The sequence below is a fragment of the Gymnoscopelus microlampas genome, assembly GCF_963454915.1.
Source record: "Gymnoscopelus microlampas genome assembly, chromosome: 21".
In the NCBI taxonomy this organism is placed as follows: domain Eukaryota; kingdom Metazoa; phylum Chordata; class Actinopteri; order Myctophiformes; family Myctophidae; genus Gymnoscopelus; species Gymnoscopelus microlampas.
In genome coordinates, this window is record NC_139958.1 from 19,343,527 (window position 1) to 19,371,352 (window position 27,826).

At 40.9% G+C, this 27,826-nt stretch overlaps 1 protein-coding gene across 1 annotated transcript in view; it reads left to right on the forward strand.

The window, feature by feature from the left end:
• astn2 (astrotactin 2) overlaps positions 1 to 27,826 on the forward strand; it is a gene marked incomplete at both ends in the record, with an annotated part of 637,213 nt that overhangs the window by 434,852 nt on the left and 174,535 nt on the right. The gene's annotated exons all lie outside the window — the stretch shown is intronic.

Below are 27,826 nucleotides of genomic sequence, written 5' to 3' on the forward strand. Positions count from 1 at the left end.
GATACAAAAATGCCCAATGTGGGCCAAATGAACACAAAATACATGTGGGCCAGATACAAAAATGCCTAACGTGGGCCAAATGAACCTAAAACACCTGTGGGCCAGATTGTAAAATGCCTAACGTGGGCCAAATGAACCCAAAACACCTGTGGGCCAGATACAAAAATGCCCAATGTGGGCCAAATGAACCCAAAACACCTGTGGGCCAGATACAAAAATGCCTAATGTGGGCCAAATGAACCCAATCTATACTCGGCCCATATGCGGCTTGCCATCATGTAACCGGTGCCATCATTGCCAGACCTGGCTCACATCCGGTCCACATACCACTTGCCGGAGTGATATTCTGCCGGAGGTCTGCCAGACTGCCGGAACGAAAACGGCATTTGGGCCAGACCAGTCTGCATAGGTTTTGCTATGTGGGTTGTAGATTGGCTATTTTCAAACGGCCGAAATATATATACGGCTGAGGTGTTTAGCGTGTTTTGTAATAATAATGAAAATCTGCAAAGTAACTAGTAACTAAAGTTTCGAGGACACAGCGCTGACCTCCTGAGCAACCTCCCTTCACCGCATTCACTGCATGGACAAAATGAAAGCACCCCGAAGCCAGCTGTGTTCAAAATGAGAGGAGGATTGGTTTTCTACTTTGTTTTTGTCTCACTTTTTGCACTCTGTTGTGCCTCCTGAGGTGTCACCACCTCCCGGCCGTGACACAGAGCGAACTGTCTATAATAAGCCAGTATAACAGAACATTCTGAGGGAGAACAAACACAACAAAATTACTGATTGTCTTTACTGCTTGCTTGTCTTGTTTTTGTGGAATTTTCTTTTCTTTTTACTTTTTACTGTTTTTTTTTTGCCAACAACATGACTAACGCAAGTTAGGCAAGTACTTTTTTTCACAGCACTGTATATATGTAGTTTGCAGCATTTGTTCTCAAAGGGGTCCTTGTGGGAGGGGTTTTAGGGGGTCCCCAGCAAAAGCAGTTAATGTAGCATCGCAATAATTTTAACCACTTTAACCTTTTATACTTTGGCTATTTTTCAAAAATCTTGAACATTATTGAAAACATTTTACACAAATTCTTCTTCTGAGGGTCCCTGGCACAGCGTGTTTTCAGATGGGGGTCCGCGGGCCAAAATATTTATCAATTTGGGGGTCCTTGACATGACAAAAAGTCTGGTTTACCGTATGGGGAAACTGTGCATAGTGAAACTAAGCTACAAATGTTCATATGTTTCCAAATGAATGTGGTCGCCTATAGCTACAATGATAGAGTTGGGGGGGTATTTGAGCGTCATCGCTTTCACAAGGTCAAATCACTTTTGTCTAAACTTGGCCTGCACTTGAAATAGTGATGAATAAAGCAACTACTTTTATCAAGAGTCTGCTGTAGGAATTAAATAATTCAGGGGTCAAAAATGCACCCGTCATTGTGATTACCTCTATTGCTAAAAACGGTCTAGCAAATGATTTATTTATTATTGTAACCATCACGTATAATATAATACATACAGTATGTGTGGATTCATACATTTATGTATTTGTAAGAGTGTAGAATATTGTAGTTGCTTGTACTTTTTCATGCTCAATGCGTTTCGGTACAGCAAAACGTCATAATCCCCCACTTCCATTTTCCTCTGTGACGCGTTGATCTGACTCATGCTTTTCTGACACGGTTCTCTGGGCTTTGGGCTGACAAGTTGGGATGGGCTATTTTGGGCCCCTAACCTTTTTAACCCATTCCGACCGGGAGCGCATCTCTGTCATTTTTTCTATTTCTTTGGGCTAGTAAAAAATACAGATCTACAAGTAGATTGTAGATCTATTTATATATATTTTTAAACATTTTTAACTCAAATCTTTGCTTATGAGGATTCTACAAATGTCTGTTTTGTTGTCTGTTTTGTATTCGTGTATGTATTTGGCAGTGGACCCCCATCTCAAAATAGTTGTTCCAGGGACCCCCAGAAGTTGCAACAGAGTTAAAAATGTTCGCTTTAAAAATTATAAAATTTTCACTATTTTTCAAAAAATAGCAGATCTACAAGTTCATAGAGCTATGAGCTTGTATATCTGCTATTTTTGAATGGCCAAAGAAACCTTAAAATGCCACAGATATGTGTTCCCGGTCTTCATGGGTTAAAAAAAGCTCTTAAAATAGAATAGTATGTGTACTGTACTTGCATTGGGAAATATGTTCTTATCTATTATACAATTTGACTGTGTAAAAGCACAGCCCATATTGTCGCTCCCACACTAAGTGCTATATATACAAAGTCACTAGGATAGCAGGAAAACATCAAACCTAGCTGTCTAACCACGATATCTAAATAAAATGCTGCATCTTCAACTTCAACTTCAACTTCAAGTCTATTGTCACATCACAAGTTTGCACCGGGTGTAAAGGAGTGGGTGAAATGCCTTTGTGCAAGCTTCTTACCAATTCCTGTTATATTGTTAAATAAAGAATACAAATAAGAGTAGAAATAAAAAAGTATATGTGTACAGTAGGTACAAGGCACAAGAATGGTACTCTGATACAGTATGTGATCAAATATACAACGAGTCAAATATACTGTGTTCCAGACAGTCTATACTGCAAACTATAAAATATGAAATATACAAGGTTATGAGGTTGTATGTGCGGTCGTACTGTATTACAGGACATGAGTGACAGAATATGTCCGTGTGGGTCCAAAATAGCAGTGGTGGAAAAAGTACTCAAATGTTTTACTTAAGTAAAAGTGTCAATACTGCAATGTAGCCCTCACACGTATAGTAATGCAAGTACACACACACACACACACACACACACACACACACACACACACGCACACGTGCACACACACACACACACACACACACGCACCTTTCCCACAATCGCACGCAACTCACACACACAATTCATCACCCGATTTCATTTTTCATTCCTCTTGGTTTGCCGGATACAATTGATATTAAATGTGATTCTTGCAACGAGCGGGCCCCGTTCATATCTCTGTGTGCACAGACGCTGTATATCCCGACTCGTGCTCCTTTACCTTTCTGCATCTCTCCCCCCCACCCCTTCTCCTCCTCCTCCTCTCTGCCTTATAGGGAAAATATAGTGAGAATTGTGTGTGTGAACTCCAGTCGCCCTGCATATTATTATACCAGAGATGGCACTGTGGGGTGGTGTGCAGTAGAGAGGTCCCTACAAGCCCACTGGCTACGGTACGGTTACATAGATGGATACTTTATATACGCTTACATGAGAACAAAAATAACCCCCCCATCCACACTTAACCCTTTACGACCGGGAAACGCATCTGCGTCATTTCAAGATGTCTTTGGGCTATTCGAAAAATAGCAGATGTACAAGCTCGTAGCGCGGCACCGGGTGCCGCGCTACGAGCTTGTAGATCTGCTATTTTAGAAAAATCGTGAAAATGTGTGCAAATCTTTGAATATATACTTTTTTAAAGCGAACATTTGTAAAATATGTTGTTCCAGCTAGGGATCCCCAAAAGCAAAGGTTGGAGTTACAAATGCTCGGTTTATAAATATATATATTCAAAGATTTGCACACATTTTCCCGATTTCTTTTCAAAAATAGCAGATCTATGAGATTGTATATGTGCTATTTTTTGTGTGAATATATATCGTTTTAAAGAGAACATTTGTTACTCAAATATTTTGCTTCTGGGGGGTCCCTGGAACAAAATATTTTGAGATGGGGGGGTCCACTGGCCAAATACATATCATCTTGGGTGGCCCTTGACATGAAAAAGTTCAGCCTCAGGTCTTAATGGGTTAATTTTATCCCTTTTCCTACTGTCTCTTTATGTGCCTATAACCCCCCCCCCCCCCCCCCCCCCCCCCCACACACACACATACACACACATACACACACACACACACACACACACACACACACACACACACACACACACACACACACACACACACACACACACACACACACACACACACACACACACACACACACACAGACAGAGACATGTCTCAGTCTGCTCTGAGTGAAGGCTCAGGCACAGTGTAACAGTATAACAACACTATATTCTCCACTGGAAGCAGCAGCACTATGCCTCCCGCTGTATGTACAGTGCCTATAATAGAAATAGTACAGTGGCACATATACTGTAGGAATAGGATGCTTGACAACGTAACACCTAGTGCATTACTCCATGCCTACGTTTTTTTATTTTAACCCATTAAGACCTGGAACTGTGTCATTTTTTGATTTGAGCTAAAAAGCATTATTTTACACTTTGGGCTATTCAAAAATAGCAGATATACAAGCTCATAGCGCGGCACCGAGTGCCGCGCTACGAGCTTGTAGATCTGCTATTTTTGAAAAATCGTGAAAATGTGTGCAAATCTTTGAATATATATTAAAGCGAACATTTTTTACTCAAATCGTTGCTTCTGGGGGGTCTCTGGAACAAAATATGTTGATGGGGGTCTGCGGCCAAATACATATCATTTTAGGGGTCCTTGACATGAAAAAGATTGAGCACCACTGATATAGAAACATACGTTTTTCAGAAAACTGTTGGGATTTAGGAGACATGTAGAATCGGCTTCAGGTCTCAATGGGTTAAATAAGGAAGGTACAGTATAACCTGAACTGGTGCCAAAAAAAGGGCTAATCTTTTTCTTTTCTTTTTCAAGAATCCACGCATTTGCATTGACAAAGCATTGGCAGATTCCGCCCCAGAGGTAAAATAAAAGTGTGGTGGGACCGTGCCCTAACAGAGTGTTTCTACATTGCAGTATTGATACTTTTCAGTGGTGTAAAGTACTACTTATGTACAATTTTGAGGTATTTTCACTTTATTTACTTAAGTACAGACATTTTTGCACTTTTTCCAGCACTGCCCAGCACATGGTCAGAGGTGAGTTCCCCTTCCCTCCAGGATCTATAGGGCAGGTGGTGCGTAGCCACGGCTAAGTAGATTATCAAGGACATTAACCACCATCAGCCTCTGGGCTAAGGGACAGTTTCCACAGCTATAGGGCTGCTGAACAGGCATTGAGCTAGGGTTGGGAAATTAACCTGAAAATATATCAAAACCGATATTTAGAACCAATAACTGACTTAATCTTAGTTGTGTACTGTAGGTTAATCAAATAATCAAGGAGGTGGTATTTTTTTATATATTTTAAATTTCTTAAATACAACCGGACAAAACATTTTTACATTATATATTCATAAAGGATTTTTTTATAATCAACTAAATGTATGTATCTGATTAACTACTTAACCCTGATTTATACGTCATTGTACAATTGTGGCATACAAACATAGTGAAAATAGCCGATCGACAAGCTCACACTGCATCACATCGTGACACGATGTGAGTTGTGAGATTTACTATTTTAACTTTATTTGAATTCATTGTTCATCAATCGTAATCAAGGCAAAAGTTTGAAATGATCGTGATATTGATTAGAAGTCATCTCGCCCACACAACGAGCCCTGTCACACTTGTCTGTGCATACTGTATTCACCCATATAGAGTGCCTATACCTCCCACACTTTTACCTAACCTTTTCTCTTCACTTTTGCTCACTATTTTGCTGTGGTTGCAAGTTACTAAGTACTTTTACTCAACTACTGTACTTAAGTACAATTTTACTAGTAGTACTTTTACTTCTACATAGGATAATAGGATAATGGGTAGGGCACCAGCAAAAAAGGGCCCAATTGTGAGGACCATTTTCCTGGCCTTCGCAAGAGAAATGGCTGTTTTATGGTTTTAAAAAGGGTTATAGGAATAGGATTGCAATTAGGAGACGATTCAGACTGGTGTTAGGGTTAGAATTAGACATTTTAGAGATTAGCTTTAGGGGTTGGGATCGGAGTTATATACCTGAAGTAATTGGGTGCCTGTGTCGTGCACCAGTTTTAGTTTTGGGGTTAAACAAGTTTTAGGGTTTTACAAAAAAAATGTAAAAAAAATCATAAAGTCACCGTTTTAAGGTGTTGATGTCCTCACAAGTATAGTACAAAGTTTGTATTACAAACGTGATGTGTGTTTGAGAGAGAGAGAGGGGGAGAGGGAGAGAGAGGGTGAAGGAGGGGAATACAGTGAGAGATAATAATTGTACCGTTAGGCGTTTTTGTTACACAACAGTTATCATCCCACGCAACAAGCCTCTGCATTCTGCCACCTGCACACATTTAAAATGCTAATGATTAAAGTTTTGCCATTGGCTTGGCTTTGACTTTAACTGTGTGTGTGTGTGTGTGTGTGTGTGTGTGTGTGTGTGTGTGTGTGTGTGTGTGTGTGTGTGTGTGTGTGTGTGTGTGTGTGTGTGTGTGTGTGTGTGTGTGTGTGTGTGTGTGTGTATGTATATATGTATGTATGTGTGTGTATATATATATATATATATACTGTATACTGTATATATATATATATATATATATATATATATATATATATATTTATTTATGGTTCACACAGTCTAGACTTGCTCCACATGTGGTATATGTTGTATTCAGACCACTGGCTGATCTGAACAACAGGGCAGCAGCGTACAAGTCATTTAAAAAAAATATTATTCATAATTTATCATTTTCCAAAGGACAAAAAAAGCTAACGACAAAATCTTAAGCCACCTGGCTCGCTGGTGTAGCGTTCCAGGCACCTATAGGCTCAGTGTAGCCTGACAGCGTGTCGCGGGTTTGAGTCCCGATCCCGACGGCTTTTGCTGCGTGTCACTCCCCATCTCTCTCTCCCCATTTCCTGTCAGCCTATAATTGTCCTATCAATAAAGGCATACAAGCCCCCCAAAATATCATAAGCCACAAGATAACTTGACATCATACACTATGACGACCACTTTCACAAATGTGAAAATAAATCCACAAACTCACAGCAAGTCACGTAATACAGCAGTAGTTCTCAAAGTGAACTACTGCACGTCGCCGAGTGCAGCGCTATGAGCTTGTAGATCTGCTATTCTTAACCATTAAGTGAAAATATTTGAATATGTATATTTTTTTTTTAAAGGGAACATTTGTAACTCAAATCTTTCCACACACACACACACACACACACACACACACACACACACACACACACACACACACACACACACACACACACACACACACACACACACACACACACACACACACACACACACACACACACACACACACACACACAGGGGAAGGAGGACTCGTTCTCCCCTTGGGGCCACAGACCACCCAGTGGGCCCTGGCTGCCACACACACAGAACGCCAGGTGCCCACAGTGCCCCCGGGGGATAGGAGTGGGGGGGAGGGGGGTGTATTGTACAGAATAACGTTGGTGATGCATGAGCCTACCAATCCTACCACAGCCATGATGCTAGTACATCTCACCAACATCAGGGTCCTTTTCTTAATTTACTGTATGGTGGTGTAATATAAGCAGTGGTGGAAGAAGTACTACATTGTTTTACTTAAGTAAAAGTATCAATACAGCACTGTAGAAAACTAAGTTAACTAAATGTCCCATTTCACAATTTTCAAAAACATTAAATATGTACAAATATTTAGAAAATAGACAATCTACAAGTTCTACAGTTTCAAATAGCTTAAGTTTAAATAGGGCTGATGTGGTTAATGCGTGTTTTGTAACAATAATCTAAATTCACAACTAAGTAACTAAAGTTTTCAAATAATTGTAGTGGAGTAAAAAGTGCAATATTTGCCTCTGAGATGTAGTGGAGTAGAAGTAAAAGTGTGGAAATATTGGAAATACTCCAGTAAAGTAAAAATACTTCAAAACTGTACTTGAGTACATACATACTTAGTTACTTTACACTTCTGAATAGGCTATAAGCCCTATTTATGACCTTCATTTTGACCATGTTAAATATCACACTGTTGGACATGGATGTTGAATGGTTCAATATTGAGCCCTAATGATCCGCAGCCAGGGATGAACCAGTGTCCATTCCCTTTGTAATGTGATGGGGATGGAGATAAATGGTGCATTTATATGGAGCCTTTAGCCAGAGCGCTTCACAGTGTGCCTGACATTCACCCCCACACACACACACACACACACACACACACACACACACACACACACACACACACACACACACACACACACACACACACACACACACACACACACACACACACACACACACACACACACACTCATTCACACGCAGACGGCAGAGGAGACCATGCTCGGCACCGACCCGCTCATGGTGGCGAGCAGTTCGGGGGTTCATTGTCTTCCTTACTCGAGGACACTTTGACACTAACCCAGGGGGGACCCAGGGATCGAACTGGGAACTGGTAACGATTCCCAAGCGCCCGCTCTACCTCCTGACACACTGCCATTACAACATTTACAGGGAAGTAGACTGGATAATGGCCACGGTATGCGCCGTGTTGGAAAAGGTTTTTTTTTTTTAAGAAAAAACTTCAAAGTATCCATACCGCAATGTAGAAATACTCTGTTACAAGTAAAGGTCCGGAATTCTAAATTTACTTCAGTTAACCCATTAAGACCTGAGGCGATTCTTAAAAATGTTTTCTAAATCCTAACAGTTTTTTGAAAAAAAATAAAAAAATATATTTTTCAAGATTTTTCAAAAATAGCAGATATACAACCTCATAGCGCGGCACTCGGTGCCGCGCTATGAGGTTGTATATCTGGTATTTTTGAATAGCCAAAGAAATCTAAAGTGACACAGATGCGTTCCAGGTCTTAATGGGTTTAAGTACCAAAAATAAAAGTACTCATTATGCAGAATGTCCTGTATAACAAGGTATCATATAAAATGTATACAAATATTTTGAAAATTGCAGATCTACAAGCTCGCATCGCGATACCACTGGTTATGCGCAGTCGCACAACATCGGTGCATACTGAAAATAGCAGATCTACAAGCTTGCTACGCGCTGTGAGCTTGCAGGTCTTCTATTTGTGCCGTACGACAGCGCCGTTCGACGAGGTATCAATCGGTATTATTCAACTCAACATCACAGCACAGGGTGTACAGGTGTAAAAAGAAAACTGCGGGTGAAAATATTTGTCGTACAGTATACAAGCTCCATCATTTGCAGTTTCAAGAAAGGCGGAAAGAAATGGAGAAAGGAACAGAAAGACCGATGTGTGAATATGAGCGTTGTAAAATATATGCATACATAATGTGCATGATACATACATAAGGTGTGGGGATATAAAAAGCAATGGAACGAATAACTTATACTGTATGTTATATTGTCGCTGTCGGGAGAAACCTCTTATCTCCATACTCGTAACTTTGTGTTTTTTCTTAAATTAACGCCTTACTTGATCACACTACAGCGTAGGGACGTTAACAATTCATCTATAATCGATTAATTGATGTTAAGAATGTACTCGATTAAATCATACATTTTCTGACCACTGCAGAGGGGAGGTGTGTGTGTGTGTGTGTGTGTGTGTCTGTGTCCAGCTGATGCTCGTTGACACTTGTTAATGTTACATACATCAAGGCAATTACGTTTCTGCACTCATTTTCGATTTCGGACAAGAATTTTCTTTTTGGTCTTAACTCATTTTCTGCTAATAACGCATATATGCGTTCTATAGAGTCCATCACTTGCCTGCCAATAACGCATAAATACGTTTTTTTACATTTAAAAAAAAAAAATTGACCCAAAGACCAAGGAGATATGATTTTTCGAAGATCTAGACTCCTATCCACTTCCTTGTTAACTTAAAACTTAAAAATTCTGTATCTCGGCTCCTGAGTACTTTTTTAATTTCAATGAAAAATCTCTGGCAGACAGCAAACAGCAAAAAATCTGAAATAATTCAGGCAGGTTAAGTGTTAAAAAGCGCTGCTTATCCATTAATCGATCAATCGATAATTTGCATCCTTACTACAGCGTCACACAAATGTGTGATGATGTTTTTGAATTTGAATCCTGAATCCTGAATTGATTGATCGATTGAATACTTTATTTAGAAGGTTGCAGAGAAAAAGCACATGGAAGTACAGTTTACAATACAAGGTCAGCTAAAATGGATCGCTCAATTCATGGAGAAAAGCAACAGTTTTGAACATATGAGGTTTCCACCGCGACAGAGACGATATATAGCTGAGACAGTCACTCGTCTGGTAGAAAGCATCCATCAGTTTGCCATCAGGGTCATGTTTAGATGCCATTAGGATTCTCCTTGGATGGGATTTCTTTTTCCATTCAAGATAGATCTCGGCTGCGAATGGTGTAGAAATCAAGACTTTCCTCTCAAGGCCAAACTGCACGTTCATCTCATGGAATGGTATAATAACTCTGGCCCTTTATATCCTATACAATCTCTGTGATATTTCGGTGCGGCTATTTGCCATTGATATTGCCTGCAGTTAAATGGAAATTTTGAACCTTAATCCCACTGTTCTGGTGTGAGGGATAATTTATGCCGTGGGGGGGAAAAAACATACCCTATGTATTCTGTGTATTTCTCAAATACACAGAAGGCCTGTCCGACTAAGGATTTATATAGTCGACTCTGATTGGCCATTTTTTTATTTATTTTTTTGCATGATTCGACTGAGATTGTCAGTCGAATCAGTCTGATTCGACTGACAATCTCTCATTCGAATCATGCAGAAAAGATGTTATGCAATAGAGGAACATTCCATTTGGGTTGTAGGGGTGCTTAATGTCTGATTTAACATATACTTGCTTGGTTTCTCCCAATAAATCATGAAGTATATCCAAACTATTAGGTAATTAATACTACAAATTAGGCCAAATCTCAGTCGAATAGGGCAAAAATTCGACTAAGAGATTGGCAGTCGAATCAGACTCGATTAGTCGACTATTCGAATAATCGAGGTCAGGCCTAATAGAATCTTGCAAAAATCTTGACATACAGTATAATGATGTCAAACGCTTTGTTTCGTGTCATGGTGTGTATGGAATGTGCGGCCAATGATAATATATTATTCCGTATTGGACAAGATGGGAGAGACCCCAGCGTTAATATAAACAATCATTTGTGCACTGCCTTTGCAACTTTGCAGAATACTCTACTGTGGATCAGAACACGAGTTTTGAGGAATGAAATCCTATCAAAGTAAAGAGTGACAAAGGACCCACAAGTCAAAAAGCTTGGTGTGGTGCTTTGTCAAAGAAACAGTCTCAAATGAGTCTTCAGTACCAGTGACCCGGGTCGGAAGCTGTTTGAGCCCAGGCTGGCAACCTCTCCGTCACCCATGATTGGTTTGAGTGCCACGCAGTCTGCCAGTGTGTCTTGATGCCTTGTCTTCCAATGGACTGTATCGTCAGACATCCAATCCACACAATACGATATAACTTGCCGGTATGTTTTAAGGCGCGGTTTATAGCATTTGTAGTGACTATTTATTATATGGGGAGGCAGTGTTTTAGTGCATTTACGGTCTGTAATTGGGTATACTGTACTAGCACGCCGTTTCTCTCTCGTCACGTGATGTTCCCCCCCAGGCCTACAATTACACTTGAATCAATGTCCTGAGTCGAGGAACCCACGCGCACACTCACACGCACACACATGCACGCACACGCACACACATGCACACACACACACGCACACGCACACACACACACACACACACACACACACACACACACACACACACACACACACACACATACACACACACACACACTACGCACGCACGCACGCACACACATACACACACGCGCGCGCACACACGCACACACTACGCACGCACGCACACACGTGCACGCGCACGCGCACACACACGCACACCCGCACACCCATACACACATACACACACACACACACACACACACACACACACACACACACACACACACACACACACACACACACACACACATACACACATACACACTACACATACTGCACACACTACACACACTGCACACACACGTACACCACGCTCACACAAACCACACAGAGACTCTCCGGCAGGGACTGTTTCATCGACGGCGTCAACTCCCGGGTCTAATCAATAATGCCCATGACAAGTTGCCAAATCGTCCTCCCCCCGCCCCCCCCCCCCCCCCCCCCTCCCAGCTGAATCATTTGTCAGGCTGGCGGCAGCTGCCACTGTAATAAGAGACTGTACCCCAAGTCTCAAGGTAAACATTTCTGATTGCTTCATTATGGCGCAACTTGGGTCTTTAACTCTGTATGCCAGTGCCGTTCTGCTAATACCTCTTTAATTCTTCATTTGGGGCTTGTTTCCCCTCGTTTTATGGCGGTGATAAAGTGGAGGGCTGTTGCCGAACGGCACTCTTGGGTGACATTGGGTGTTTTATCATTGTTACGCCTCGGCCGATGGGGCCCCCCCACTCTCATCAAGCATTCACTCAAACAACAGATATTAAAGCTATTAAGCATATTACACCACAATTGGTATCGGCTCCCAGCCGCAGCACTCATAAATCTCTGATCGTGCAGCACACAACAGCTTGGTGGACAAGCTCTCAAGGGCAATTAAGTTTGGAAAAGTTTTTGAGAGTATAGAGTGCTGCTGTTGCATGGAAACAGAAGAGTTTTATTGTCTAGTTATGAGGGGTTGATGATTTGATAAGGGCTTATTACATTGTCTGATTAGAGAGACGATTATGATCATAAGGTAACACGATCCACACGCGTTTGCGAGAGGACCCTCTCTGATTGACGTATATAATTGGCTTTAAGCCATTAAGAGCGGGAACGCATCTGTGTGTCATTTTAAGATTTCTTTGGGCTATTGAAAAATAGCAGATCTACAAGCTCATAGCGCGGCACCGAGTGCCGCGCTACGAGCTTGTATATCTGCTATTTTTGAAAATTTGTGAATATTTGTGCAAATCTTTGAATATATATATATGTTTTTAAAGCAAACATTTGTAACTCAAATCTTTGCTTCTGGGCGATTCTACAAATGTTTTCTAAATCCTAACAGTTTTTTGAAAAACATATGTTTCTATATCAGTGGTGCTCAAACTTTTTCATTTCAAGGACCCCCAAAATGATATGTATTTGGCTGCGGACCCCCATCTCAAAATATTTGTTCCAGGGACCCCCAGAAGCAAAGATTTGAGTTAAAAACTTAAAAAATATAAATATTCAAAGATTTGCACAAATTTTCATGTTTTTTCAAAAATAGCAGATCTACAAGCTCGTAGCGTGGCACTCGGTGCCACGCTACGGGCTTGTATATCTGCTATTTTTGCGTTCTCGGTTTTAATGGGTTAACTCGAAATGCCTTCCTCCTTCATGTCCAAATGTTTCATTCTCGTGCTAAAACAAATCGGTAGTTGAATTGATGTGAAACATTTGATGAGTGCTAGACGTGTTGTATTAAGGATTCAACGAGATATTTAATCTACATGAAACGTCCAACGGAGCGTAATTGGTGTCAAAAAGAAGCTAAAATTAGAGTGTGGCTGCCATAGAGAGAGGAATCTCACATCTCCCACAAGCCTGTTAATGTGGAGCTTATGCAGTGGTGGAAAGTAACCATGTACTGTACAGTACATTTTACTCAAGTGCTGTACTGTTATGTTGAGGTACTTTTGACTTTAGTTGAGTTGTTTTTATCATTTGTACTTCTACTCCACTACATCTCAGAGGCTTGTACTTTTTGCTAGTTACTAGTTACTTTGCTGATTTGTATTATTAATATAAAACCCTGTTCTATACCACAGCAACTGTATTTAGACGATCTACTTAGACAATCTACAAGCTCACAACACGTCGGAATGCGATGTAGTAATACTTCTAGTTTTGGTAGGCCTACTTTCACTGAAGTAAAATTTGAATACAGGACTTTTACATGTAACAGAGTGTGTGCGTGTGTGTGCGTGCGTGTGCGTGTGCGTGTGGTTGTGCGTGTGCGTTCATGTGTGCGTGCGTGCGTGTGTGCGCGCAGTGGTGGAAAGTAACTAGGTATGTTTACTCAATTTTCAGGTGTTTTTACTTTACTATTTATTTCCAATTTTCATTACTTTTACTTCTACTCCACTACATCTCAGAAGCAAATATTGTACTTTTACTCCACTACATCATTTGAAAACTATAAATTATTATATTTTAAAACATACATTAACCACTTCAGCCCTATTTTATACATAAGCTATTTGAAAATAGCAGAAATGTTGAAATGCGTTGTGAGCTTGTAGATCGGCTATTTTCAAACATTTTAGAAATGTGAGTACTTTTTCCACCTTTGTGTGTGCGCGCATGCTTGTGCTTGTGTGTGTGCGTGCGCGTGCGCGATTACTTCTTCCACCACTGAGCTTATGTTACCTCAGGAAAGCCACAGCTGGTGCATTCATTGCAGGGGGCTCTCGTTGCCTGACTACTAGCCAGGTTTGCCATTCAGCCCATTCTGTAGGAGAGAGAGAGAGAGAGATGTTAGTGATGTGGAAGCACTTGAACAAGTTCCCCTCTCTCTCTCTCTCTCTCTCTCTCTCTCTCTCTGTATTTTGTGCTGCTCTTCCTTTCAAGCCGTGGGTAATTATCCCATTTAGGGGCTGCTGCATTGGAACAGCGTGGCAACCACAGGCATTACAAAAGCACTGTGCTGTGCCCAATGTCATATTTTTTCCTCTCCGTTTATTTTCATTTCCGTCTCATCTGGCGCAGAGTGCTGGGCGGAGATGGGAAAGACTGATTCATGCGCAGCAGAAAAATAAAACTTAAATTGGCTTTAATCCCTTATACTAATACTGTGTAACTTTTTGAATGAAACTAAAGTTATTCTTTTGTATAATCTTTGTACTCTTTGTACTCTAATTGAGTATTTCCAATTTCCAATACTTTCACTTCTATTCCTCCACCACATCTCAGAGGCAAATCTTGTACTTTTACTCCACTACAATTATTTGAAAACTTGACTTAGTTACTAGTTACTTTGTTTGAATATTATTACAAAACATGCATTAACCACTTTATCCCTATATACTTAGCAGATCTACAAGCTCATAATGCGTCGCAAAGCGACGTGAGCTTGTAGATCTGCTATTTTCAAATGTTTTTTATACATTTTGAACACCTGTGAAACGGGACATTCTGCATAATAAGTATACTTTTACTTTTGGTACTTAAGTACATTTTGATGCCAATACATTTTCTCTAATACATTTTGAATACTTGGACTTTTACTTGTAACAGAGTATTCCTGCATTGCAGTATTGACACTTTTACTTGAGTAAAACATTTGAGTAGTTTTCCCACCAAAAATAACCATAAAACTAATAAGTACCTACCAATGGGTATAATGTTAAATTGTTTGGTCCCTGTACAAAATATAACTTCTCAACCATGACTGCTTTGTTATTTTAGGTATTACAAGATCATCTGCTCCATGTGTTACAGTACAATATTTCAGAGTCTTTCTTAGAATAATATGTTTGCTGTTGTTTGCAGACTGTTTGTTTATCCTGGTCTTTTATGTGAAGGCCTCACAGTAGGGACTTGACCTAACCAATTACAAACCTCTTTCCCCGGCAGTCCTTGACCTTAAAAGGTTGACACACGGTTGCTCGGAGGGGTTGCTTCTGTTGACAAGACAAACACAGAAATAAATACTGCTCGTCCTGTTTGAGAAAGAGAAACATTTTGTATTAACACGGACACGAATATGGTGGCTAAAAATGTCCCCAGACATTTCTGAGGTCTATCTCTTTATACTGTGTGTAATTTGAATCCCTTCTTGATTATGAAAAACGAGGCTGCTGGCTGAGACAGTTTCAGGCATTGACACTAGCAGCTGTCATTCCGTCAATGAGCACCTCAGATATTTAATACTGGAGGGATAGTATCAGAATCAGTTTTATTGTCACATCACGTTTATACAGGTGTATATCAGTTGGTGAAATTAGTTTTTGTGCAAGGCTCCATCTTTTCAACCACTTCATTTCAAACATTTTCAACCTTCTAAATCCAAACAGTTTTCTGAAAAACTGCTCAAACCTTTTCATATGAAGGATCCCCAAAAGTATATGTATTTGGCCACGGACCCCCATCTTAAAATATTTTGTTCCAGGGACCCCAAGAAGCAAAGATTTTAGTAAAAAATGTATATTCAAAGATTTGCACAGTATTTTTTGCAAAATAGTGACACGCACGCACGCACGCACGCACGCACGCACGCACGCACGCACGCACGCACGCACGCACGCACGCACGCACGCACGCACGCACGCACGCACGCACGCACGCACGCACGCACGCACACACACACACACACACACACACACACACACACACACACACACACACACACACACACACACACACACACACACACACACACACACACACACACACACACACACACAAATCCAAAATGACATAGATGCTTTTCCCGGTTTTAATGGGTTCAAGTATAAATGGTTGATAGAGAGTTGAGGTATGTCACTTTGGCAGCAGCACCTACCGAAGAGGGTCATATAACACAGGTTTAGACAGCGACTAATGTGGTGTATGTCTTGAAGCAACTATAACCCTGAATTACACTATTGAGTGAATATTCAAACACACAAACAAACAAACAAGAACAAAGAAATGTGTCACTTATCCTTTGTCCCTGATCCCTCGATCCCTTATGTTGTATTTCTCTATCTGCTGTAACACAGTAGTTCTTCTTATCGTTCATCTTCCACCTTTTCTCTTATCATTCATAGCAAAGAAAAAAGAAGGAGAAAAAAAGCCTTAGACTTTCTCTGAGAGACTGGGATCAAGAGAAACCCAGAGAGAGGTTCAAGTGTTTTATGTAAGCAAGGTGACTCAAAGCACTGAAAGCAGTGGTGGAAAGTAACTAAGTACATGTACTCAAGTACTGTTTCCGAGTACTTTCAATACTTTTACTTTTACTCCACTGCATCTCAGAGGCAAATGTTGTACTTTTTACTCCCCTACAATTATTTGAAAACTTTAGTTACTAGTTACTTTGTAGATTTGAATTATTATTACAGAACATACATTAACCACTTCAGCCCTATTTAAACTTTGGCTATTTGAAAATAGCCGATCTACAAGCTCACAACGTGTCGCGATGCGACACGTTGTGAGCTTATAGATCTGCTATTTTCAAAATATGTATTATACATTTTATACATGAAAATTACACAGTTGCCTTTTCCGGTTTTAATGGGTTAATAGCATCAGCTTGAATGGTAAAATGGAAGTGAAATACATTCTGCATAATGAGTACTTTATCTTTTGGTATATTTTGATGCCAATAATTTTGTACTTTTACTCAAGTAAATTTTGATTACCGGACTTTTACTTGTAACAGAGTGTTTCTACATTGCAGTATTGATACTTTTACTGAATTAAAGAACATTTTTATTTTTTCCACCACTGACTCAAAGTAGATCCAAGTGAATCGAGCATTGGCTTACATAACTTTATCCATCTCCCCAGTGTAGTCGCTGCCAGCTTCCCACCCATGCATGAACTTGGTCAGTTGTGTTCGTTTTGGGCGCCCGGCCAATTATGTTATGGGGGTCTGTGGCGTAATGCAGTGGTTTCCAAACTTTTTAGCTCGAGAGTCGAGACCCATAAGAGAAATTCGAGGACTCAAAACTAGTGAAAATAGCCTATCTACAGGCTCACAACGCGTCGCATTGGGCCGCGTTGTGAGATGGTAGATCTGCAATTTTCACCTCTTTTAAACGTTTTTCTTTCTTTCTTTCTTTTGTGTTTATGGAATTTCTTAGAATTTTCTTTTTTTTTTTTCATTAATGAAATTTTGTTTGAATTTGTTTTTAGTTCATGAAAAATGTCAAATTTCTTTGGGACAAAATAATAATAATCAAAAACTAAATGTAGGAAAAATGGGTCTGCGACCAATGAACGGGTCCCGACCCACTGTTTGGGAAACACTGGCCTAATGCATAGTAAACTGGGGGGCCCTTGAAATAAATAATAAAATCAAAAAAAGTTTGAGAATCACTAGTCGTTATATTCATTGTATTATGGTAATGTGGTGACAGGTTCCTTAACTCTAGAATAGCGGCACAGGTATAGCTGGATGGGTTTGACAGGATTCACGTGCCAGTGTGTAAATTCAGCAACACTTTGTTTGGGAGTGCTGATCCCGCCTAGAGCTCTCAACTCTCACATAGTAGAATCCTGACTGTTAACCCATTCAATCCTGGAACGCATCTACAAATGTCTTCTAAATCCTATCAGTGTTTCTGAAAGACTCATGTTGCTATAATATCAGTGGTTCTCAAACTTTTTTCATGTCAAAGACCCCCAAAAAGATATGTATTTGGAGGGACCCCGTCCCCCATATTATAAATTCAAAGATTTGCGCACATTTTCAAGATTTTTCCAAAAAATCTACAATCTACAAGCTCATAGCGCGGCACTCGGTGCCGCGCTATGAGCTTGTAGATCTGCTATTTTTGAATAGCCAAAGTATAAAATAATGGTTATAGCTAAAATCTAACATGACACAGATGCGTTCCCGGATTGAATGGGTTAAAGACCTACTCCCTCCCTCCCCCCCAAAAAAAATCTTGTTTTGTTTTTTGGTTTGTGTCTTTTTGAAGCTTTCCCCAAAATCCTGTTAGTTTCCTGTGCTCTGCATATCTCCAAAGCATTAATATACTGCCAGTGTTTTACAACAAAAATCAGGTCTTCAGACATGTGCATTCACTGAACCAGGTTTGACTTCACCATGCCAAACCCCCAATCATTATACTAACTGAACTGTATTGGGCCATTTGGTTACATTTTGATACATTTTATATATGAACACTGTCATGGTAACATTGTTAACACATTGAAGGAGGCATGAGCTCGGCTCTAGGCTCTCCCTAGGCTGGCAGAGGGAGTGTAGTGCCCAGGATTACTTAGACAATTGGCACTGGGTGAAAAAATGGGTTACAAAATCATGGGATAAAAATGTAAGAAAAACTGATTTAACTTCAGGCAAGGGTGTTGCAATGATATTATTATTTAAAGGCACTTAAATGGGCGCCCCAGTGTCACAGTGGTAAAGTGTCTGCCAACCAGCGCAGAGCTCGTGGGTTTGAATCCACCGTGGTCCATCTGGCTGTCTATACGAACACACTTGGCCCGTGTTCAGGGGAGAGAAGCTTGGAGGCGGGGGGGGGGGTGATATGTGTCACTGCAGGTACTCCTACCATAGACATATAAAGGTAGACGCCTCCTCCGGCTCTGAATCGTCTGTATACTGTATCTCGGGCGCGATTTCGCTTCCGCAGGGCAAGCGGGAAACTTCTGCGTGCGTCACAGAAGGGGGGCGTTTGGTAGGCCAATCAGAGGCAGGTGGGGGCGGGACAACTAGAATCTTACAAGTCCTGGAAAAGACGCGCTGTGATTGGCCAGTAGTCACACTTTGAGTGGCAGCTTCCCCTGCGGAAGAAGAGCCTTGTATTCGATACAGGTCGCTCCAATGAACTGCAGAGGCCAATGAGGTATCTATAGGTTTCTATATCTATGACTCCTACGGGCTGGGGGTGGCGCCTGTCAGCAGGGAGTGTTGGGCGGGAGGAGTATGACGAAGGCTCTACTTCCTCCCGGTGGGGGCTCCTCACTGGCAGGTGAGCCAGTGGGATACAACAGCAGTGAATTAATTGGCATTGGCAACTAAATTTGGGAGAATAATGGGTAAGAAGCACACAGAAAAGGCACCGAAATGGTGTTCAGAATTTGCCATTGTCACGAGTACTTGTTAAACATGTAAAAAAAAGAACATGTAATTATTATACATACATCTTCTTAGGGTTTGTGAAAGAACATGCAAAGACATTTAAAATGTGTTTACATGAAACGTGACCTATTGAACATTCAATGTGACGGCTGTGTGTGTGCGTGCGTGGAAGCGTGTGTGTGTACTGTATTTATGTCCAGTCCAAGTGCTTTGGACAAATGCATTTTTTATTATATGACATTTAAACGCAGTACACAATGGCCTTGGTTCGCCCTGTTTTCTCCGTAGAGGTCCTCCGGGCCCCAACATGGTGGCATATATGATCCTCTGTGTATTCTAATCCTAACAACAGCTGTCGTAGTTATTTTAAACAAATATGTTCCTTTTCTACAGTATTGTTGTTCACGCATTCTGTCGGTCAAAAGGTAGTTGTCCTTGTTATTATCGCAAGTCAACGTTTTGTTTTCCAACCACCACTAAAATTGCCGTCTTCATTTGTGTCCATTTTGAAATGGTCTCATTGATCGTTCATATTCACAAACAATGAACGTAACTTGTTGAGAAAAGTGTGTCAATGTCTACCTGCCTGTGGCTCTCAAACAAAGCATGCACATATTCAGAGAGTTGTTTTGTATGGGCTGAGAGAGAGAGAAGGAAAAAAAAAACTTGACAAAGACGCAGACGCACAAAGAGAATATTCTAGCTTCATACTTTAACCTTTGAATAAAAAACCACAGGCATTAACACAAACACATCACAGATGTGACAGAACACGGATGTCCCTGAGCCAGTCCTGACATTGCGAGGGGCCTCTTTTCACACAGCGGGAGACTGCCCTCTAGTGGTGACGTGGAGCCCGTCATCTCCTCTCTATATGGTCCTTAGTAGTCTACTCATTCCACTGCTCATGCCTTGATTTGGAGCACGGTTATGGGATATGGGATGGAGCATTTGTTTTGACCAAAACGTACATTTGGCAGAATTTAAGACTTTTTCGTGCCAAGGACCCCCAAACACTTTCAAGATCTTTCAAAAATGTTCATAAATAGCAGATCTACAAGCTCGCAGCGCGCCACGAAGTGACGCGCTGTGAGCTTGTAGATCTGCTATTTTTGAATAGCGAACGCAAAAATCAAAAAGTTACACAGTTGCCTTTTCCGATTTTAATGGGTTAATAGCATTGATCAGCTTGAATGGTAAAATGAAAGTGAAAATATACTGCACAATATACTTATTTTATTTGTCGAATCTGAAGTATTAGGCATTATTAGTATTAATATTAATATTATTATTAACAGTGGTGTCTCTATTTTGGGTTGAAAAATGAAAATGTCTCTATTTTTGGTTTATTTTTTATTTATTTTTATAATGCCCAAGATGGGCAAACATTTGGGCAAATAATAAAAAGTGTCACCAGAAATAGCAGCTCTACAAGTTCACTATGCATCGCGTGGAGACATGTTGTGAGTTTTTAGATCTGCTATTTCCGCTGCACGACGCGTGATTAATATGTTTACTCAACGATCGTAGGATGAGAAGTTTGAAAGGGTTTTTCATGCTTTGTACCTTGTGATTCATTGAACTTCCCATCAAACAAATCATTGATCCAGTGTTGGAAGAGCCTGCCTGTTTGATGCATGTTGGACTAAGATAGAACAGGTAATGTTGTTGGAGTGTTTGGTACACAGGATTCTCATTAAATGGACCACATTGTGTGAGAATCAATACGGGGAGGGAGCTGTGTCTATCTCTGTCGTTTTCCTCTTTCATCCATGTGCACGCGCGCACGCACGCGCACGCACACACACACACACACTTTTATAATTTGATTTATTTGTGCAGAGAACTTGTGTGTGTCTGTGTCCAGTACCCATTAACGAAAAAAAAGCTGTGTGTGTACGGGTGCGTGTGTGTAATTGTATTACTGTACTTGTGGGGCCAAATGTCCCTACAATTATAGTGGAATTTGAGACATTGTGGTCTCTTCTGGTCTTCACAAGAGAAGTTATTCTTTTATGGTAAGAAAACAACAACCCCCCTAAACAAGTTATGTCTCCAATTAAGAAAAGATTCAGTTTGAGGTTAGGATTAGGCATTTAGAGGTGACATTTAGCGGTGAAAGTTAGAGTTAAAGTTAGTTATGCCATAGTTGCATGCCAGTATCACACACCGAAACTAGCAGATCCGCAAGCTCAACAACATGTGCCATAAATATAACTCAGACTTTATAGGGTTATGGTTAAAAATGACAAAATATGTCATTAAAAATGTATAAAATTGTCGGCTGTAAAATGTTCATGTCCTTGCGCGTGTGTGTGTGTGTGTGTGTGTGTGTGTGTGTGTGTGTGTGTGTGTGTGTGTGTGTATGAGGGAGGGAGAGAGGGAGAGAGAGAGCGAGGGAGGGGGCTAGAGGCGATGGGGGGCCAGAGAGAAAGACAGTGGCCACCAGGGAACCCATTTAGCGAGCGATGAACAATCTCTGCACGTTCTTCAGTGTTTCTCCGAAGGCTTCTCGTCTGTGTTTAGCAAGGAGAAACACTGGGCTTTGTCTGAAATACAAGATGCAAATGAAGCTTTAGGGCCAAGGGATTTGCCATTCGTGTGCGCGCGCGCGTGTGTGTGTGTGTGTGTGTGTGTGTGTGTGTGTGTGTGTGTGTGTGTGTGTGTGTGTGCGTGTCTGTCTGTGCGTGTGTGTGTGTGTGTGTGTGCGTGTGTGTGTGTGTGTGCGTGTGTGTGTTTTAGAGTGATGATGAATAAAGTGAGAGAGGCGACGTCAGGACAGCGGTTCTCAAAGTAAGGGCCCAGGCGGGATCCTCAGGATTCCTTGAAGGGGTTCTAAAATGAACCCTTACAAGTCTGATAACTCTGAGAGCGCACATGATGGAACCCAATGGACCCTTAGGGTCCATTGGGTTCCATCATGTGCGCTCTCAGAGTGATGGGGGTCCTTGCAATTTAAAAAAAAAGTTAAAAGAGAATTCAGGAAAGAGTGCATTTTTGGGGAACTGTGCAGTGGGGGGGTGCTTGGGGGGTAGGTAGGGGAGGGGTCAATCTTTCAGATCAGACCGTCCTTGCCTCGCATATTTAAATAAATACGGCCTCATTGTCCGGGTTTTTTTGTTTGCCTCGACTTAGCCCTGATTCTGCATGCTCTCCTCGAGGCACTCGGGGAGAGTTTAGCATTTGTGGAGTCGAGGAGGATAGGAGGGCTATTTGGCTGTAGGGGGGGCGGGAGGGGGGGGGGACTGCCTGCTAAACCCTAATGAACACACTAGGGTACTGAATGAAACATAAGTAAACACTCGGATTGTTGCAGCCGCGCGCCGTAGCTGGGTCTACCGGCGCTCGCTCATCAAGGTGTGCAGCAGGGGGTGTGAGGGGAGTGCATGAACCCAGATAGCACCACCGGAGTCAGTGTATTCATGGGCAAGAGTGCCATAGACACACTGAGAGAGAGAGAGAGAGAGAGAGAGAGAGAATTTGTCTCTGTCGGGCTGAAACCTCATACAGTATGTCCAAAAAACAAAACTGTTACTTTTCCGGATTCAAATTCAAAAGTGTCAAAAGTTGCAGATCTACAGTACGACGCGTTTCGAGCTTGTAGATCTGCTACTTTTGAGTGACGCTGTAGTGTGATCAAGTAGGTCGTTAATTTACGATAAAACACAAAAAGTTAGAATGTGGAGATAAGAGGTTTCTGCCCGACAGCAACGATATGCAAAAAAAATGTGTGTGTGTGTGTGTGTGTGTGTGTGTGTGTGTGTGTGTGTGTGTGTGTGTGTGTGTGTGTGTGTGTGTGTGTGTGTGTGTGTGTGTGTGTGTGTGTGTGTGTGTGTGTGTGTGTGTGTCAGTTTGTATAGTATGTCTATTTGGCAATGCACAGCTTGGCTGTGTGCGAAATAATGTGTTGACAAGAGACCAGTTTTTCTTTTACTCATGTAAAATATCACAATGTACAGTAGGAATACTCTGTTAACGAGTAACAGGTCCTGCATTTGAGCACAAGTATTGGCATCAAAATATACTTAAAGCACCACGGTAAAAGTACTCAAACATTTTTGTCCAACTTTTTCCAAAGATAGTCGATTTGCAAGCTCACCCGTTTTGAGTATGTAGGTTGGCTATTTTTGAATAGCCGAAGTATAAAATAGAGCTTAAAGTGGGTAATGTACGTTTATGTACTAATAATCTAAACCTGCAAAACTAACTAGTAACTTAAGTTTTCAAATAAGTGTAGTGGATTACAAAGTACAATATGTGCCACTGTAGAAACCACTGTTCTAAATCCTAAGAGTTTTCTGAAAGAACTTATGTTGCTGCTATATATATATGTTACAGGGAAATTGGCATTCTTTGGGAAATTGGAAAGGTATGCTCGTTTTTAGGCGCGGGGCTTCGGGGTGGGGCTTTGATGTGAGGCGGAGGAGTGCTGAAAAGAAAATGGATAATATGAGAGAAATATTCTATGACAGGTTGGATAATGAAGCGGTTAGCCAAACTGAGCAGAGTAACGCTGTATTTTTAACTCGCGAGACGGTGATAATAGTTATTGTCCATGACAGAGGCGCGCTGACTCAGCAGACCTTGAGGCCGATGGTCTGCTAGTCGACTCAGCGCCGTCCAAGTTGTAAACCGATAGGGGCAGGATAGATCTTTTCATGGGTTACTATCCACGACACTCTCTAATTAGTGTGCGTGTGTGTGTGTGTGTGGGGGGGGGGGTCTACTGCGGCTTGCATTGCCCTCTAGTGTTGGTTCTACAGAATTGCCTAGTAACAGGTGTGTTGATTACATAGACATATTAACATCAGTCGCAATCAAAGTGAATCGATAACAAAAGGGGAAGCGAGGGGGGGTGAAAACGAGCGCTCCTTTTTCAATTTCACTGGTTTTCCAATGTCCCTGTAACATATATATAAAAGAAGGTGTATTCTGTAAAGAGTGTCCCGTGTGAATAGGTGTATGTAAAGTAGTACATTTTAAAGCTCATTTGAGTGGTTGGAATGACTAGAAAACACACTAAATGAATGCAGTCCGTTTGACATTAAGAGTTTGTACCCATGATTAAATAACATTTCCTTCACCGAAGCCACTCTACATTGAATGATCTATATGGAACAGCGCTGATAGTAGTCTAATATTGTAGATTAATCTGTCTGTGTTGAATGCCTGTCTCTGCTCATGTGCGTCTATTGAGAAAGAAACTGGCTTTGATTTATTGTTCCTTTCTGAGATGTAATTGAAGGGAAACGTTGAATATATCCTGCAGATTGAAGAGCTCTTCGGGGCCATTAGAGTGTAGACCTACAGGGTATACTGGGGTTTTCATGGAACATATTTTCAGCAATTTATTTCAACAAATGGAATATAGTCATATGGGCAACTTGGCGCTGATGGCTTTGCTCTTAAGAGATGCTCCCTGAAATAGCCAAGCAGCATGCTAAGCTAAACCAGGGACCGCGATGCATAACCCACCCATGGGTGCAGTAGGTTCTTATTCAACCTTTATTTAAGAGTCTCGGAGAGATCATTGAGGGAGACCCTCATTTACAACGACAAAAGTACAAAAGTGTTGGCGTCAAAATGTACTTAAAGTACCAAAAAGTACTAACATGTTTGAAAATAGCAGATCTACAAGCTCACAACGCGCCACGATGCGACGCGTTGTGAGCTTGTAGATCGGCTATTTTCAGATAGCCTAGGTATAAAATAGGGCTAAAGTGGTTAATGTATGTTTCATAATAGCCTAATTTATATCCGAAAAGTGACTAGTGACTAAAGTTTTAAAAACAATTGTTGTGGAGTAAAAATACAACATTTGCCTCTGAGATGTAGTGGGGTAGAAGTAAAAGTATTGGAATTTGGAAATACTCAAGTATTAGCACAAGTACAAATACCTCAAAATTGTACTTAAGAGCAGTACTTAAGTAAATGTACTTAGTTACACCACTGACGGTTATTATATAAATTCCTAAAATGGCCAATAGATGGTAGGGTATTCAGTTTAAGCTCTTGTTGCAAGAGGTTCCAATAAGACACAGGTGCAACAAAGCTGAAAGCAGTCTTTCCCAGTTCCGAATTGGCAAATAAGGAACCAGAAGGGACTACCCAAACGCTGGAGCGAGTTGAATGTTGAATGTGACCAGGTTTCTGAAGTAGCATGGAAGAGATATAAGGTGGTAATTTTCCAACCGCAGGGCTTTATAAATAAAGAGGTGCCAATGATTATTACAAGGGTGGGCCCAAAGTAAGACATCAAATTTCTGTTTTACTTTGAGCCCTGCGAGGCTCTGAACTAGAGAGAGCTGGAGGCCGGATGGTGGAGGCAAAGCATTGCCAGCAGCAGTGGTGACTGTGGTGGGAAAAAAAGTACTCAACGTTTTTGACTTGAGTAAAAGTATCAATACTGCAATGTAGAAATACTCAAGTAAAAGTCTGGAATTCTAAATGTACTTGTGTAAAAGTACAAAGGTATTAGTATCGAAATGTACCACAAGTAGAAAGTACTCAATATGTAGAATGTCCCATTTCACAAGTTTTCAAATGTATAAAATGTGTAAAAAAAATGTTTTGAAAATAGCAGATCTACAAGCTGAAAATGCATCGTATCACGACATATTGTGAGCTTGTAGATTGTCTATTTTTAACTGGCCGAATAATTGTAGTGGAGTAAAAAAGTACACTATTTGCCTATGAGATGTATTGGAGTAGAAGTAAAAGTACTGAAAACTGGAAATACTCCAATAAAAAAAAATTAAAAAAAACTTAAGCACATTACTTGAGTACATGTACTCACCACTGGCCTAAAGTAAGACATTGAATTCCAGTTTTTACCTTTGAGCCATGCAAGGCTCTGAACTAGCTTGGAGGCAGCTTTGGTGTAGCAGAGATCAAATGTAGGAGGGAGCCATGATTAAATGGACCGTCTGGTCCAGAGAATGGGCTGTGACTGATGCACAGACATGTGTGGCTGATTAGAAACGTTATGATTTAATCAGACAGCTGATTACAGCTGGGCCGTATGACTCATGTATCCTGCATGAGATAACGCGAAGCAACGAATACGACCACGGGTGAAAATACCAAGCATCACAGCGCATCGCCATGCGACACGCGTAGATCTTGTAGATGTGCTATTTTGCTATTTTTGGAGAAAATAAATATTGATTTATTTTGCCTAGTTACTGACATTAGATTCCGATTATTATTACAAAGCATACATTAACCGCTTCGGCCCTATATACATTTCGGCGATTTGAAAATAGCCGATCTACAAGCTCACAATGCGTTGCGATGTGACACATTGTGAGTTTGTAGATCGGCTATTTTCAATTTTTTTTAAATATATTTTATACATTTGAAAACTTTAAATGGGACATTGTGCATAATACTACTTTCTACTTTTGGTACTTTAAGAACATTTTGATAACAATACTTTTGTATTTTTTTACTCAAGTAAATTTCGAATTCCGAACTTTAACTTGTACCAGAGTATTTCTACATTGAAGTATTGATACTTTTACTTAAGTAAAAAAAAAAAGAGAGTACTTTTTCCACCTCTGGTGGTTTAAGATGTGGCTTTTGGACAAGGCCTCACCTTGCCCGGCTTGCTGCTTCATGGCTGAACCGTACACACACACACAGTACAGTAGATGTCGTGGTTCATTACAAAGCCAACGGCTTGCTGTTCTGTTCTGCTGCATTCTGGGAGTGCAAAGCCAACGGCGGCAGAGCCCTATTTCCCATAATCCTCTTTTTATGGGAGCACGACTCAGAGCACAGACCTTGCGCCACAGCTAGACAGAGGGGGCAGTTTCACTCTCGATATCAATTTTTCATCCTCTTCCTCTCTCTCTCTCTCTCTCTCTCTCTCCCTCCTTCCCCCTAACCCATTAAGACCGGGAACGCGTCTGTGTCATTTTTAAGATTTCTTTGGGCTATTCAAAAAATAGCAGATATACAAGCTCATAGCGCGGCACCGAGTGCAGCGCTATGAGCTTGTAGATCTGCTATTTTTTGAACATTTGTGCGAATATTTGAATATATATATATTGTTTTTTTTAAAGGGAACATTTGTAAATCAAATCTTTGCTTCATGGGGTCTCTGGAACTAAATATTTTTGAGATGGGGGTCCACGGCCAAATACATATTTG